Raw genomic sequence first — 13,313 nt, 5'->3', positions numbered from 1 at the left:
TCCACCTGCCTCTCTGCCTGCTTGTGATCTGTCTGTGTCAAATAAATAAATAAAATCTTAAAAAAAAAAAAAATTTTGCTCAACTTTCCAGATGTGTCCATCTCCTCTTTCTTGGAATTTTCTGCTCCCTGGAATTCTGTAAGATATCAGAACACCATTTCCCAAAGTGTGTCTCCAGGAAACCTAGGATGAAGAGATGTCCACGAGGGTAAAAGGTTTTGTAGGGAATATATATTGGCACCTTAATGTTCATTCACTCATTCACTCAAATACTTACTAGCTGCCTATCGGGTGTCAGGCACTGCTCAGTGTGCTTAGGCAACTTCCAGGAACAGAAAAGACAAAAATCCCTACACTCATGGAGCTTAGGGTATTACAGAAACGCTTTCTGTTTTAAATATGGCAACCAGGGTCAGTCTCTTCTACAGAGGATGACATTTGGTGAGTCAGCCATACAGATGTCTGGGGGAAGATATCACAGACACAGTGAACAGTGAGTGAAAAACCCAAAGCTCATCACGTGCTTAAGGCCATGGCTAGAAAAGAACAAAGAAAGGAGCCAAGAGTGAATGAAAGAGGCACCTGAGCAGCTTGGTCGTTAAACGTCTGCCTTTGGCTCAGGTTGTGATCCTGGGGTCCTGGGATCGAGTCCCGTTTCGGGCTCCCAGCTCCTCGGGAAGCCTGCTTCTCCTTCTCCCTCTGCTCCTCCCCCTTCACTCATGCTCTCTCTCTCTCTCTCACTCTAATAAACGAGTAAAAGCTTTAAAAAATTGAATGAAGGAAGAACAAAATGGAAAATCAGAAAGTCAGTAAGAAGTCAGATCACAGGGACACCTGGGTGGCTCTGAGGTTAAGCATCTGCCTTCAGCTCAGGTCATGATCCCAGTGTCCCAGCATTGAGCTGCTCTGAATCTGGTTCCTTGTTCAGCAGGGAACCTGCATCTCCCTCTGCCTGCCACTCCCCCAGCTTAATGCTCTCTCTCCGTCTCACATATAAATAAATCAAATCTCAAAAAAAAAAAAAAAAAAAAAAAAAAAGAAGAAGTAAGTTTATAAAACGCCATGCAGGTCACCAGAAGGACTAATGTATCTGTCCCCAGTGACATGGTAAGCTGGTACTGAAAAAGAGTGGTAAGATTTTAACAGAATCACCAGAGATGAAGAGTGCTCACATTCTAGATACATTTGAAGGTAGACTCAATGTGGTTGCTGATGACTGGTTGAGAGTATAGAAGAAAGGGTCAGAGATGACTCCAAAGTGTTTGATCTGAGCACCTTTAATTTTAATGTCAATTCCTTTGGGCATTTTATACATTAAACAAAACAATTTATATACCACTTACCATGGATGTTTTACTAAGAGAAAAAGACAGAGTTGCCATCAACTGAGAGAGGGAAACCAGTTTTGTGGGGGGAAAGCTGGGAATTTCATTTGAAACTGGCAAGTTTCAGATGTCTAACAGATATCCAAAAGGAGAGGTCAGGTAGAAAGCTGAATACATGAATCTACAACTGAAGAGACAGATCTTAGCTAAAGATATAAATGATGATGCACATTAATTATAGAATCTGAGAAGTATTAAAGCAAGAAGTCTGATTAACTTTGCTTAACCCAGAGTTTACCAAACTTATCTGATCATGGCATCCTTTTTTCTAGAAATATCTGTTAACAGTCTACAACCAGCCCTTCCTGGGAAACACACTGGGAAACTGTTCTACCAACTCCAACTCCTCTGTCCATTCCACTTCCTGCACCCCATCTTTCTTACTGCTGCCAAGTTCCCTGCCTTGTGCTCTCTCCCCTCATGGAAACTCTCCCAGAGCCCAATCCATACCCCCAAACCCGTCCCTGCTCTCTTTTATAAAGCCAGCGATTGGAGATGTCAAAAAGAAAGCACATATTGGGGTACCTGGCTGGCTCAGTCGGAAGAGCACAGAACTCCTGATCTCAGGATTGTGAGTTCGAGCCCCATGTTAGATGCAGAGAGTGCTTTAAAAAAAAAAAAAACCTTCATGAAAATGTGCTCAACATCACTCAGCACCAGGGAAATACAAATCAAAACCACAATGAGGGACGCCTGGGTGGCTCAGTTGGTTGGGCGGCTGCCTTCGGCTCGGGTCGTGATCCCAGGGTCCTGGGATCGAGTCCCGCGTCGGGCTCCTTGCTCCGTGGGGAGCCTGCTTCTCCCTCTACCACTCTGTCTGCCTGTGCTCACTCTCTCTCTCTCTGACAAATAAATAAATAAAATCTTAAAAAAAAAAAAAAAACCACAATGAGATACCACCTCACACAAGTCAGAAAGGCTAAAATTAACCAGTCAGGAAGCAACAGGTGTTAGTGAGGATGCAGAGAAAGGGGAACCCTCCTACACTGTTGGTGGAAATGCAAGCTGGTGCAGCCACTCTGGAAAACAGTGCCGAGGTTCCTCAAAATGCTGAAAATACTACTAGGTATTTACCCAAAGAATACAAACGTTGTGATTTGAAGGGGCACCTGCACCCCAATGTTCATAGCAGCAATATCCATAACAGCCAAACTGTGGAAAGAGCCCAGATGCCCATCCACAATGAATGGATAAAATGTGGAATGTACGTACAATGGAATATTACTCAGCCATCAAAAAAGATGAAATCTTGGGGCGCCTGGGTGGCTCAGTGGGTTAAAGCCTCTGCCTTCAACTCGGGTCATGATCTCAGAGTCCTGGGATCGAGCCCCACATCGGGCTCTCTGCTCAGCAGGGAGCTTGCTTCCCCCTCTCTCTCTGCCTGCCTCTCTGCCTACTTGTGATCTCTCTCTCTCTCTGTCAAATAAATAAAATCTTTAAAAAAAAAAAAAAAAGATGAAATCTTACCATTTACATCAGTGTGGATGGAACTGGCAGGTATTACGCTGAGCGAAATAAGTCAATCAGAGAAAGACAATTATCACATGGTACCACCCATATGTGGAATTTAAGAAACAAAACAAAGGATCATTAGGGGAAGGGAGGGAAAAATAAGACAAAATTAGAGAGGGAGACAAACACTTTTAACTATAGGAAACAAACTAAGTTGCTAGAGAGGGGTAGATGGGGAAACTGGGTGATGGGCATTAAGGAGGGCACATAATGTAATGAGCATTGGTGTTATATAAGACTGATGAATCACTGACCTAAACTTCTGAAAGTAACGATATACTATATGTTAACTAATTGAATTTAAATAAGTAAAAAAAAAAATCTTTAAATAGGAAGAAAGGAAGCGGGGGGAAGGAAGGAAGGAGGAAGGAAGGAGAACCTATCTTCTCTCACAAACACATTTACCATTTCGGTTCCACTGCTCCCAGTTCTCTCAAGAGCTCCTTGCTTCCTCTGCAGCCATTCAATCACAAAGTCGCTTTCATCCCTCCCCGCACTTGAGAGCCTACCTCTCCTCCCCATTTCTACCGTCCTCAGACCAGCTCCTCCGCTCAGCTCACTTCAGTAACTGCTTAGTCCCGGGGACCTCCACGCATGAGCAGATCCCCTACACTGCCGTCAGACGAATTGTCCTAAAGCGCAATTTCCATCACATTGTTTCCCTGCGAAGACTTCAGAGGTTTCACTAGCCTGTCAGATTAAAGGCACATTCTGATTCCTCACCTTTAAGCCCTCCATCAAGCACCTCTCCCAGTCGGCTTCATCGTCACCACTGTCTGATTTCAACTGGGCTACAATGGCTTTCAAATTAGTCCCCTATTGCTCAAAATGTGCTCATTCCTAAGGAATTTTGCTTATGCTGTTTTCGTCCCCATAAAATGCCCTTCTCTGTATGTTCCCACTATTTAAAGATGAAATTTCCTTCATAGACCATCTTTGCTGCTAAGCCTTTTCCAAGTAGCCACATTTTCTAGAAGTCACCTTGTTTTACATTATTTCAGTGTTTTGGCTGGCACATACCATCCTGTGACTATTTGCATTGGGAATGGAAATATTTCTTTTTCTAAAGAGTCAGACAGCAAACTACTCAATCTACTACAGTAGCATACAAGCAGTCATAGCCATGAGCGATGGACCATAGCTGTGCCCTGATAAAACTTTTCTGAAAAGCACAGGAGGAGGGTGGGCAGTAGTTTGCTGACTCCTGGTTTAATTTGTGACTATTTTTTTAATTAATTTATAAAATGTGTTGACACAATTGCTAACACTGACATCCAAATTTGGCCCCGTGCTCCCAAGCAAAGTAAATAAATAAATATATACATTATTATAGTATTATATTATATTATATATATGTTATAGTTTATATGTTATATTATTCATAAATGTTATATAATATTATATAACATATATTACATGGCATATATATATAGTAAATAATACATCTTTTATTATCTAATAAAGATGGGAGGGTGCAGGGAGAAGCACCTTTCATCAAAGAAAACAAGCTTTTTGTGCCCCTAACCTCTGAAGGAAATTTCTCAGGTTAGCCTTTACATATGGAATACAGAGTGTATAATAAGCAACATTCTCAATAACGTAAGCTAAAGGGAATTTCATACGACTTTTTTAAACAAACCCTGGATAAAGCCCTGGGTATAACATACATACCATGTAATTCAGCAAAAGAGCCTCAGCGAATGGAGTGCAAGGACAGTTTTCTGATGATCTAATCTAACTCAGTAAAAAGGAGACTTCGGACTCTCCAGGGTAGCAGATGCTTATAAACATATCACAGGAGAGACTCACCCAATGTTAACAGTGATAGAGAGAAAGAGAAGAAAATGTGAGGTTATGCTCTCGGATCCAGGCCCAGAACGGTGGAATTCCAAAATGCTTTGGGGACAGATGAGCAGCTGGTTAGGCTAATAGCTTACTGTGCAGTGAAAAAGCCAAACCATACAGAAAGAATGACTTTGGGCGCCTGGATGGCTCAGTTGGTTAAGCGACTGCCTTCGGCTCAGGTCATGACCCTGGAGTCCTGGGATCGAGTCCTGCATCGTGCTCCCTGCTCAGCAGGGGCTCTGTTTCTCCCTCTCACCTTCTCCCTCTCACGTTCTCTCTCTCTCTCATGCTCTCTCTCTCTCGAATAAATACATAAAATCTTTTTAAAATGTTAATAAAAAAGAAAAAGAAAAAAAGAATGACTTTGTCTCAAAGAAGGAGGCCAATGGAGTAAGTACCGTTTTCATCAAAACTACCTGAGTATAGGTGACAAACACCTAAGTTTACAAAAGACAGCCCCAAGATCCACTTTAGAGAATGAATACATTTTTAAGTACAATTTTTTCAAGTAAAACCACTAGACCTTTAAAATAAATGGCCACAAAGCATTCTAAAAACCACTCCCCAAGCTGCGTTACGATTTGATACCACCCTTGATTTGCTATCCTTGGGCTACAAACTGCAACTGTCTTTCATCTGCTGGAGACTTAAACTTCAAGGTTAATCACAACCATTTGGCCTTTCAAGGTATCAGAACATCATCTTCTCTTAGGGAATTTCAAAAAAAAAAAAAACAAGAATACATAATGCTTGCTTTAGCATTGGCAGTCTAGCTTCTGTCCTACTTTATTTCTAATCTCAACTTCCCTTGGGCATTTCATGCATTAAAGAAAACAATTTATGTATTACTTCTTCCCATGACATTTTTTACAAAAGAATGAGAACACTCACAATACGCTCCATAAACCGCTTGTTACAAAAAAAGTGTTTGATTCTTAAAGATTTATTTCCAACCTGTCACGGTGCCTTTTTTGGCTGTCTACACCTAAATCAGAAAGGGAATTTTTAATGAGGCCTTTAAGTTCCAAAGGAATCAAAGCATTTGTTTAACTTGAGCAATTATCACCTTATCTGCCAAGATGCTCCAGCACCCTAAGAATATTTCCAAGAAAATAAACCTATCACCTGCATTCTAGAGATAATAAAGGAGCAGCAGATAGATAGCACACTTCAATTTTTCAGCTTTCTCTGGGATATGGAAATACACAACCATACATCACACAAAAGCATTTAGTGTCAAACTTCCAACAAAGTGCACGATCTGGAAAACAAGAGATCCATCTACTCACATTCCCACTTGCTACGGGACCCCAGCACAGGATTATGCGGGGTAGATGGGGATGGGATGTTGGAGGGAGTATCTGATAATCACAGAGAAAGCAGGACTTTGAGCACCCTTGACCACCAAATCACTTTATAGGAAGGACTCAGGGAAGCAATCTACAGCTGCTAAGTCAAAGCTATGAAGAGTTTACATTAGCAGACTGATAAAAATACATACTTCATTCACTAACGGGGACCCCTGTTTCAGAAACACAAAAGCCGATGGTGCCATCAATAACTTTGAGGCAATCCTGTAAGTTTATCAAGACTGTGGCTTATGGGTATATTCTTGTCTCTCCTAGTTACTTTGCCCAGCTTCTTAAAGGAGGGAAAGAAACAGAGCACCTGGGTAGCTCAATCGTTAAGCGGCTGCCTTCAGCTCAGGTTATGATCTCAGGGTCCTGGGATTGAGCCCCCAATCACCCCCTGCTTGTGTTCCTTCTCTCTCACTGTGTCTCTCTCCATCAAATAAATAAATAAAACCTTAAAAAAAAAAAAAGGGAAAAAAACCCATCTATTCTTTTCAACCACCCACCCTGCTCTGCAATCCAGTACTTATGTCTTCCTTGTCTTTCTGCCTGCACAGCTTCTCACCTACCACTTCCTGGACCCTAACTGCTTCTCCACATGCTCTCCAGAATCTGGCAGCTGGAGTCTGTTTCATTCACCCTGTACCAAATCCTGATACCTGCTAAAAATCAAGCTTAGTCTCAGTTCTTGCTTCAAAAGCTCTGAAATCCAGCTGCCACCTGCACTCTCAAATTAGCAAGACAAGACAATTAGGGCCCTCCTCACTGTAAGATCCATAAAAATGACAAGATCATGGGGAAATCACAATGGAAGTTTGTAATACTACAGAGCAAGTATAAGAAAAACAGAGACCATTAAGTCATCAAAAAATTAAGCAAAGAATAGAAAATATTTTCAGATTAATGAGTAATTTCAAAATCAACCCAAGGTAGAGGGCAACTAGGTGGTGTGATGAAGACATGTTGTCAACATTATAATCAGAGGGGCACCTGGGTGGCTCAATCAGTTAAACGTCTGCTTTCAGCTCAGGTCATGATCCCAGAGTCCTGGGATCGAGTCCCGCATCGGGCTCCCCGCTCATCGGGGAGCCTCCTTCTCCCTCTGACTGCTGCTCTTTCTCTCTCTCTCTCTCTGACAAATAAATAAATTAAAATCTTTAAAAAAGAAAAAAGAGGGGCGCCTGGGTGGCTCAGTGGGTTGGGCCTCTGCCTTCGGCTCAGGTCATGATCTTGGGGTCCTGGGATCGAGTCCCGCATCGGGCTCTCTACTCAGCGGAGAACCTGCTTCCTCCTCTCTCTCTCTCTCTCTGCCTGCCTCTCTGCCTACTTGTGATCTCTCTCTGTGAAATAAATAAAAATAAAAATCTTTAAAAAAAAAAAAAAGAAAAAAGAAAAAAATTATAATCAGAGAGAGCAGGATCTGCATAGATGTGGTGGAGATAGCTAATGATCCTTCACTCTCTGTGTTCTCCTTCTTCTGTATCAATAAAATGGTAGCCTGACCAGCTCCATCACATTTCCTAGCCTCAAGCATGCTTAGGTACGACCACGTGTGATCAAATTCTCTCCAGAGAGTTTTAACAAACATGACTTGGCCCTTCCAGGCTACCGCCTGCTTCCTCCACTCTCTGCATGAAGATAATGCCGCTAGCTCACCGTTGAAGATACAACATGGAAGGAACCAGATCCCTAGATAATAACATGAAGCAGAACTACATACCTGGAACTCCAGCTATTATATGAGAAAGAATTTTCTACTTTGTACAAACTAGGGCATTCTGGGATTTGTTACAGTAGGTAAGACTTCCTTAATAATACAGTAGACCTGAGACTATCTCCCTTCCATACTTTTTTTCACTAGAGAAATGAAGGAACTGAATGTCAAGGAAGTTAAGCAACTTGCCACAAAGGCTAACCAGCCTGGCAGTTCAGGTGAAAAGGGAGGTTTTTCACTTCACACCCAGCGTATCCCTGGACCACCAGTAGTAACATAAGGCATGACCAGCACATTCCAATACTGGCCATGCCCCAGGAGTTTTAGGATCTAGAATTCAAGCGCTGACCAAATTCAGGTGACTGTGAGTTCTGATGATCTCACCGGTTGCAATTTACTGAAATATATCCAGTTGCAATCAAATTCCTGCCTTTATAGTTTAGTTCTTTCTGAACTTATGTCACATGCTACTTACTCACAGATTTTGAAATGGGAGTCTAAAATAAGACCAAAGGCAGGAAATTCCAAGTTAGAACTGACTGCTGTCCAGGAGAACCAGGCATTAAAGTAAAAAAACAAAACTACCTCCTTGAATAATGCCTAATTTTTTACAATTTTTTCTCCAATTATTCTCGAATAGTCTTTTTGAAGTGTCATATATGTGTATGCATATATGTGTTAAATATAATAGAGAATATAGATGAAAAGCTATTTTTAAAAATCTAAAGATTTACTTATCTAGAATTTTTACAGTATCCAATCTAAGTCTTCAAAAGTCTTCAAATTAGCTCCTTTTTGAGATTTTTTTTTAAAGATTTTATTTATTTATTTGACAGAGAGATCACAAGTAGGCAGAGAGGCAGGCGGGGTGGGGGAAGCAGGCTCCCTGCTGAGCAGAGAGCCTGATGTGGAGCTCGATCCCAGGACCCTGAGATCATGACCTGAGCCGAAGGCAAAGGCGTAACCCACTGAGCCACCCAGGTGCCCCCAGATGATTTTTTTCTATTACAATTTTTAAATATCTCTCCATCAAAGAATACTTGAACTGCTCTCTATATTTTTTAAATAAATGTTTTATGTTGATATAAAATAATCAAAATAATACTTATAGTACATTTGTAATAAAACAGAGACCAATCATTATAAAGTCTCACTGAATAAATGTCTAATCTAAATAGCTAAAATCTCCATAGTCATAATCTTACTTCAAATACCATTCAGCTAACTAGAATTTATTAAAGCACCACCACAGAATGTATTTTATAGGTATCTTACTTGTATCTCCTCCCCTCAAAAATGACTCTAATTTTGTGCACTGATTCTCTAAAATAATTTACTTCTTTTTTTTTTTTTTTTTTAAGATTTTATTTATTCATTTGACAGACAGAGATCACAAGTAGGCAGAGAAGCAGGCAGAGAGAGAGGAAGGGAAGCAGGCTCCCTGCCGAGCAGAGAGCCCGATGCGGGGCTCGATCCCAGGACCCTGGGATCATGACCTGAGCCGAAGGCAGAGGCTTAACCCACTGAGCCACCCAGGCGCCCCTAAAATAATTTACTTCTTAACAAATATCAACATGGAACAAAGTGAAGTATTTAGGAATACTGATATTAGGGATTTTCTGTAAAATACTTCACTTACCCACAAAAGGGCACAAGAATGTCTAAAGGTTGATAACAGACAAGTACATTCAAGTTCATAATACTATTCTATTTTTATGTATGTTTGAAAATTTTTGAGGCCTGGGGCGCCTGGGTGGCTCAGTGGGTTAAAGCCTCTGCTTTCGGCTCAGGTCATGATCCCAGAGTCCTGGGATCGAGCCCCGCATCAGGCTCTCTGCTCAGCAGGGAGCCTGCTTCCTCCCCTCTCTCTCTGCCTGCCTCTCTGCCTACTTGTGATCTCTCTCTGTCAAATAAATAAATAAAATCTTAAAAAAAAAAAGTTTTTGAGGCCTTCCACCCTATAAGGACACTGGGAGAAGTCACCGCCTATGAACCAAGGAAAAGGGTCCTCATTCAATCATGCTGACACCCTAATCTCAGACTGTCGGCCTTCAGAACTATGAGAATTAAATTTCTGTTTTGTTTTGGTTTGGTTTTGGTTTTTAAGATACATTTATTAGAGAGAGAGCGAGCACGAACAGAGGAGCAAAGGGAGAGGGAGCGAGAATCTTCTGCAGGCTCCATGCTAAGTGCAGAGCCCCATGTGCCTCCCAGTAAAAGGCCAACTCTTTGCAGGCAGGGACCTGGTCTCTCTTTGGGACCACTGTAACCTCGCACATAAGAACCTGTTCAATAAAGATGCACTGACTAACCACAGCCAGACCTAGGATTCAGAAGGCCAAGGTGGACCAAACAGTTTCTAGGGGTCAAGCACTCCACAAAACACTTTAAAAATAACTAATCCCCTTGGCTCTTCCCAGTAACTCTGAGGTAGGTATTACTACCTCCCACTTCCCACAGGAGAAAACAGGAGCTCAGAGAGAAAGCCTCTTGCCCAGGGTTATATAGCCACATTAACGGCCGGGATTTCTTGAGCTTTACCATGTGCCAGGCAGGCACTGTCGAAGCTCTTTCCATGTCTTCTCGCTCCCAATATTCAAAACAATCCCATGACATGAGTACTATTATTATCCTCATTTTCATGTGAAAAACCAAGGGAGGCAAAGAGAGGTCAAAATTAATTGCCTAATTATGTAAGAAGCAGAGCACGAGCATCAACCGTGCAATCTGCCTCCAGAGCTCCCATTCTTAACCGCGCTACTCGAGAAAAGAGCCTTGACACAGAGTTTTTTTAAAACTAAGAGAGTCCATTAGAGCGCTTCCCTCAAAACCAGGCACATAACAAACACTTTTAAAACGTCATCCGTTACTATTCTGAGTCTGAATCCAACACCTTGCTTTTTCTATTACATCTTGCTGCACCCCAGTGAATCAAGCCTCTCTTTAAAAACTAGGGGCACCTGGGTGGCTCAGTCGTTGAGCAGCTGCCTTCAGCTCAGGTCATGATCCCAGCGCCCTGGGACTGAGCCCAGCATCGGGCTCCCTATTCAGTGGGAAGCCTGCTTCTCCCTCTCCCACTCCCCTTCTTGTGTTCCCTCTCTCCCTGTGTCTCTCTCTGTCAAGTAAATAAATAAAATCTTTAGAGAGAGAGAGAGAGAACAGTGTATCTAAGCAAATCTCTAATGCAAGAAAAAAAAATTTTTAATATTTTATTTATTTGACAGAGAGAGAGAGATCACAAGTAGGCAGAGAGGCAGGCAGAGAGAGAGGGGGGAAGCAGGCTCCCTGCTGAGCAGAGAGCCCCATGTGGGGCTCCATCCCAGGACCCTGAGATCATTACCGGAGCCCAAGGCAGAGGCTTAACCCACTGAGCCACCCAGGTGCCCTGCAAGAAAATTTTTTAAAAAAGAAAAGAAAACCTGGGTATGGATCTACCTGTTAAATCAGGGTTGCAAAGTAGCCCATCAGCATGTGCAAACAGCTCTTTTATCTTTGTATCTACTGCAAGCCTAAAAACAAGTAAGGGAGTCTAACGTGCAAAAGTTACATATTCAAGGGATGTCCCAGGGGCGCCTCTGTGGCTCAGTGGGTTAAGCCTCTGCCTTCAGCTCTTCAGCTCAGGTCATGCTATCAGGGTCCTGGGATCAAGCCCCACATTGGGCTCTCTGCTCAGCGGGGAGCCTGCTTCCCTTCCTCTCTCTCTGCCTGCTTGTGATCCCTGCCTGTCAGATAAATAAATAAAATCGTTAAAAAAAAAATTCCATTTTTTAAAAATAAGTCAATATTCATTGAAATAGATGAAAGCACTTATTTGCCCAAATGAGTGCTCAAACACTACCACACAGACACAGATGGCCACCGTTCCACAACTGAATGCTTGGCTGGCAGGTAGCCCCACCATGTGACGGGTCAAAACACAGCTCCACGAGACATGGAAAGTTCTATGCAGATGAGTTCACTTGTAAAAACAGAGTTTGAAATAATGGTGGAGTGTTCTGGAAAGATCAAACGGAAACCACTGTGTTCCTTCTCAGTTCCCACAGCTGTCTCACAAAACAGGGCTTGAACAACTTGGCATCATTTTCCAGGCAAGGAGAAGAGGATAAGGTACAGTGGGGGCCACATGGCAGAGCTAGACTTGGACAATTTTTTTTTTTCCTAAGATTTTATTTATTTGACAGAGATCACAAGTAGGCAGAGAGGCAGACAGAGAGAGAATGGGAAGCAGGTTCCCTGCTGAGCAGAGAGCCCGATGTGGGGCTCCATCCCAGGACCCTGGGATCATGACCTGAGCCAAAGGCAGAGGCTTTAACCCACTGAGCCACCCAGGCGCCCCATGGACTCGGACAATTTCTATGTGCCTTCCAGCCCTGCGAAGATCGTCAGCCATCCTCAAGATGCAGATCTCGTCACAGAGGGGTTTAGCTTCCACGCCCACAGCAGCTGGACCTACTCGCACACTAGTGAAGAAGTCAGGCAGGAAGGGTTCCTCACTGACCAAGCCTTCTGCCTTTTTTTCCCCAGACTTTTGAGTTTCTTGAGGGAAACAGCTGGGTCTTGTTCCCCACGGCTGGGCCCAGAGAGCAACAAGCAGTCAGTCAGTGTTTTTGAGTTGCTGTGTTGAGCACAGTAGCGAATACACAAGACTCAAAAAATGTTACAATAAGAATTCTGCTGTTTCTTTTGCTTTCCAATCAACTTTCCAAAACAGAAACTGAGAAACAAAGAATCTGCAATCTTTCCCACTAATGAAGACTCCCAAAACAAAGACCCTAAGTAAATTAACAAGAGCCAGAAGGAGAAAAATAAATACGTAAACAACTTTATTGTCAAATTAACACAGTAACTTGAATTCACTTACCATCACATTCAGGATTTGAAAATAATTCATCCCTTTTAGACACAGCCCTTCCTCCCGGCTTTTTTTTTTTTTTTTTTTAACTGAGCAAATAACTTTTGTATAGGTAGTATAAAGATGTATCAGGTCCAAACCCTAAATCAGCAGAATCCAGATTAGTGAGCTTTTATTATTCTGTTATTCATTTTGGTACGTTTTCTTTTAAAGGGGGGGGGGTCAAAGACCACATGCAAAAGCTCACAAGACTCATTCTTCACTGTTTCCAGCTGAATCTAATAGAGATGGAAAATGGGTCTTTGTTACTTGAATACATCGTAAGTTTTACATGATCGCTTCAATTGACGACTATTATTTATCATAGCTATGCTCGTAATCTGCTGTGTATTACAACCCGTTAGAAACCCACAGTATCACCTCTGTGGATTTCCCACTGGGGCAAAAGGCATTTTAAGCATGTAATTACCCAACGAAGTAACATTTACTAATTTTCTCTTACACAGCCAGCATTATTCATAGCTGTTTTTATTTGTAGGGTGCTTACTAATCAGAGACTAGTTTACCTTCACAACCGTCCTGGGCAGAAGCCCATTAGTAAATCATTTCAGGTTAGCACGGAGACACCAAGCAGCATATACAAGAATTAGAAG

General features: G+C 42.2%; 1 protein-coding gene across 1 annotated transcript in view; it reads right to left on the bottom strand.

Annotated features, from left to right (window-relative positions):
* Positions 1-13,313, bottom strand: part of LOC111156619 (focadhesin) — a 320,134-nt gene that overhangs the window by 290,892 nt on the left and 15,929 nt on the right. The window lies entirely within an intron of this gene.

Source organism: Enhydra lutris, unplaced genomic scaffold (genome assembly GCF_002288905.1).
Source record: "Enhydra lutris kenyoni isolate GAN:26980312 unplaced genomic scaffold, ASM228890v2 scaffoldscaffold47, whole genome shotgun sequence".
Lineage (NCBI taxonomy): Eukaryota > Metazoa > Chordata > Mammalia > Carnivora > Mustelidae > Enhydra > Enhydra lutris.
This window is presented reverse-complemented; position numbering and strand designations above follow the sequence as displayed.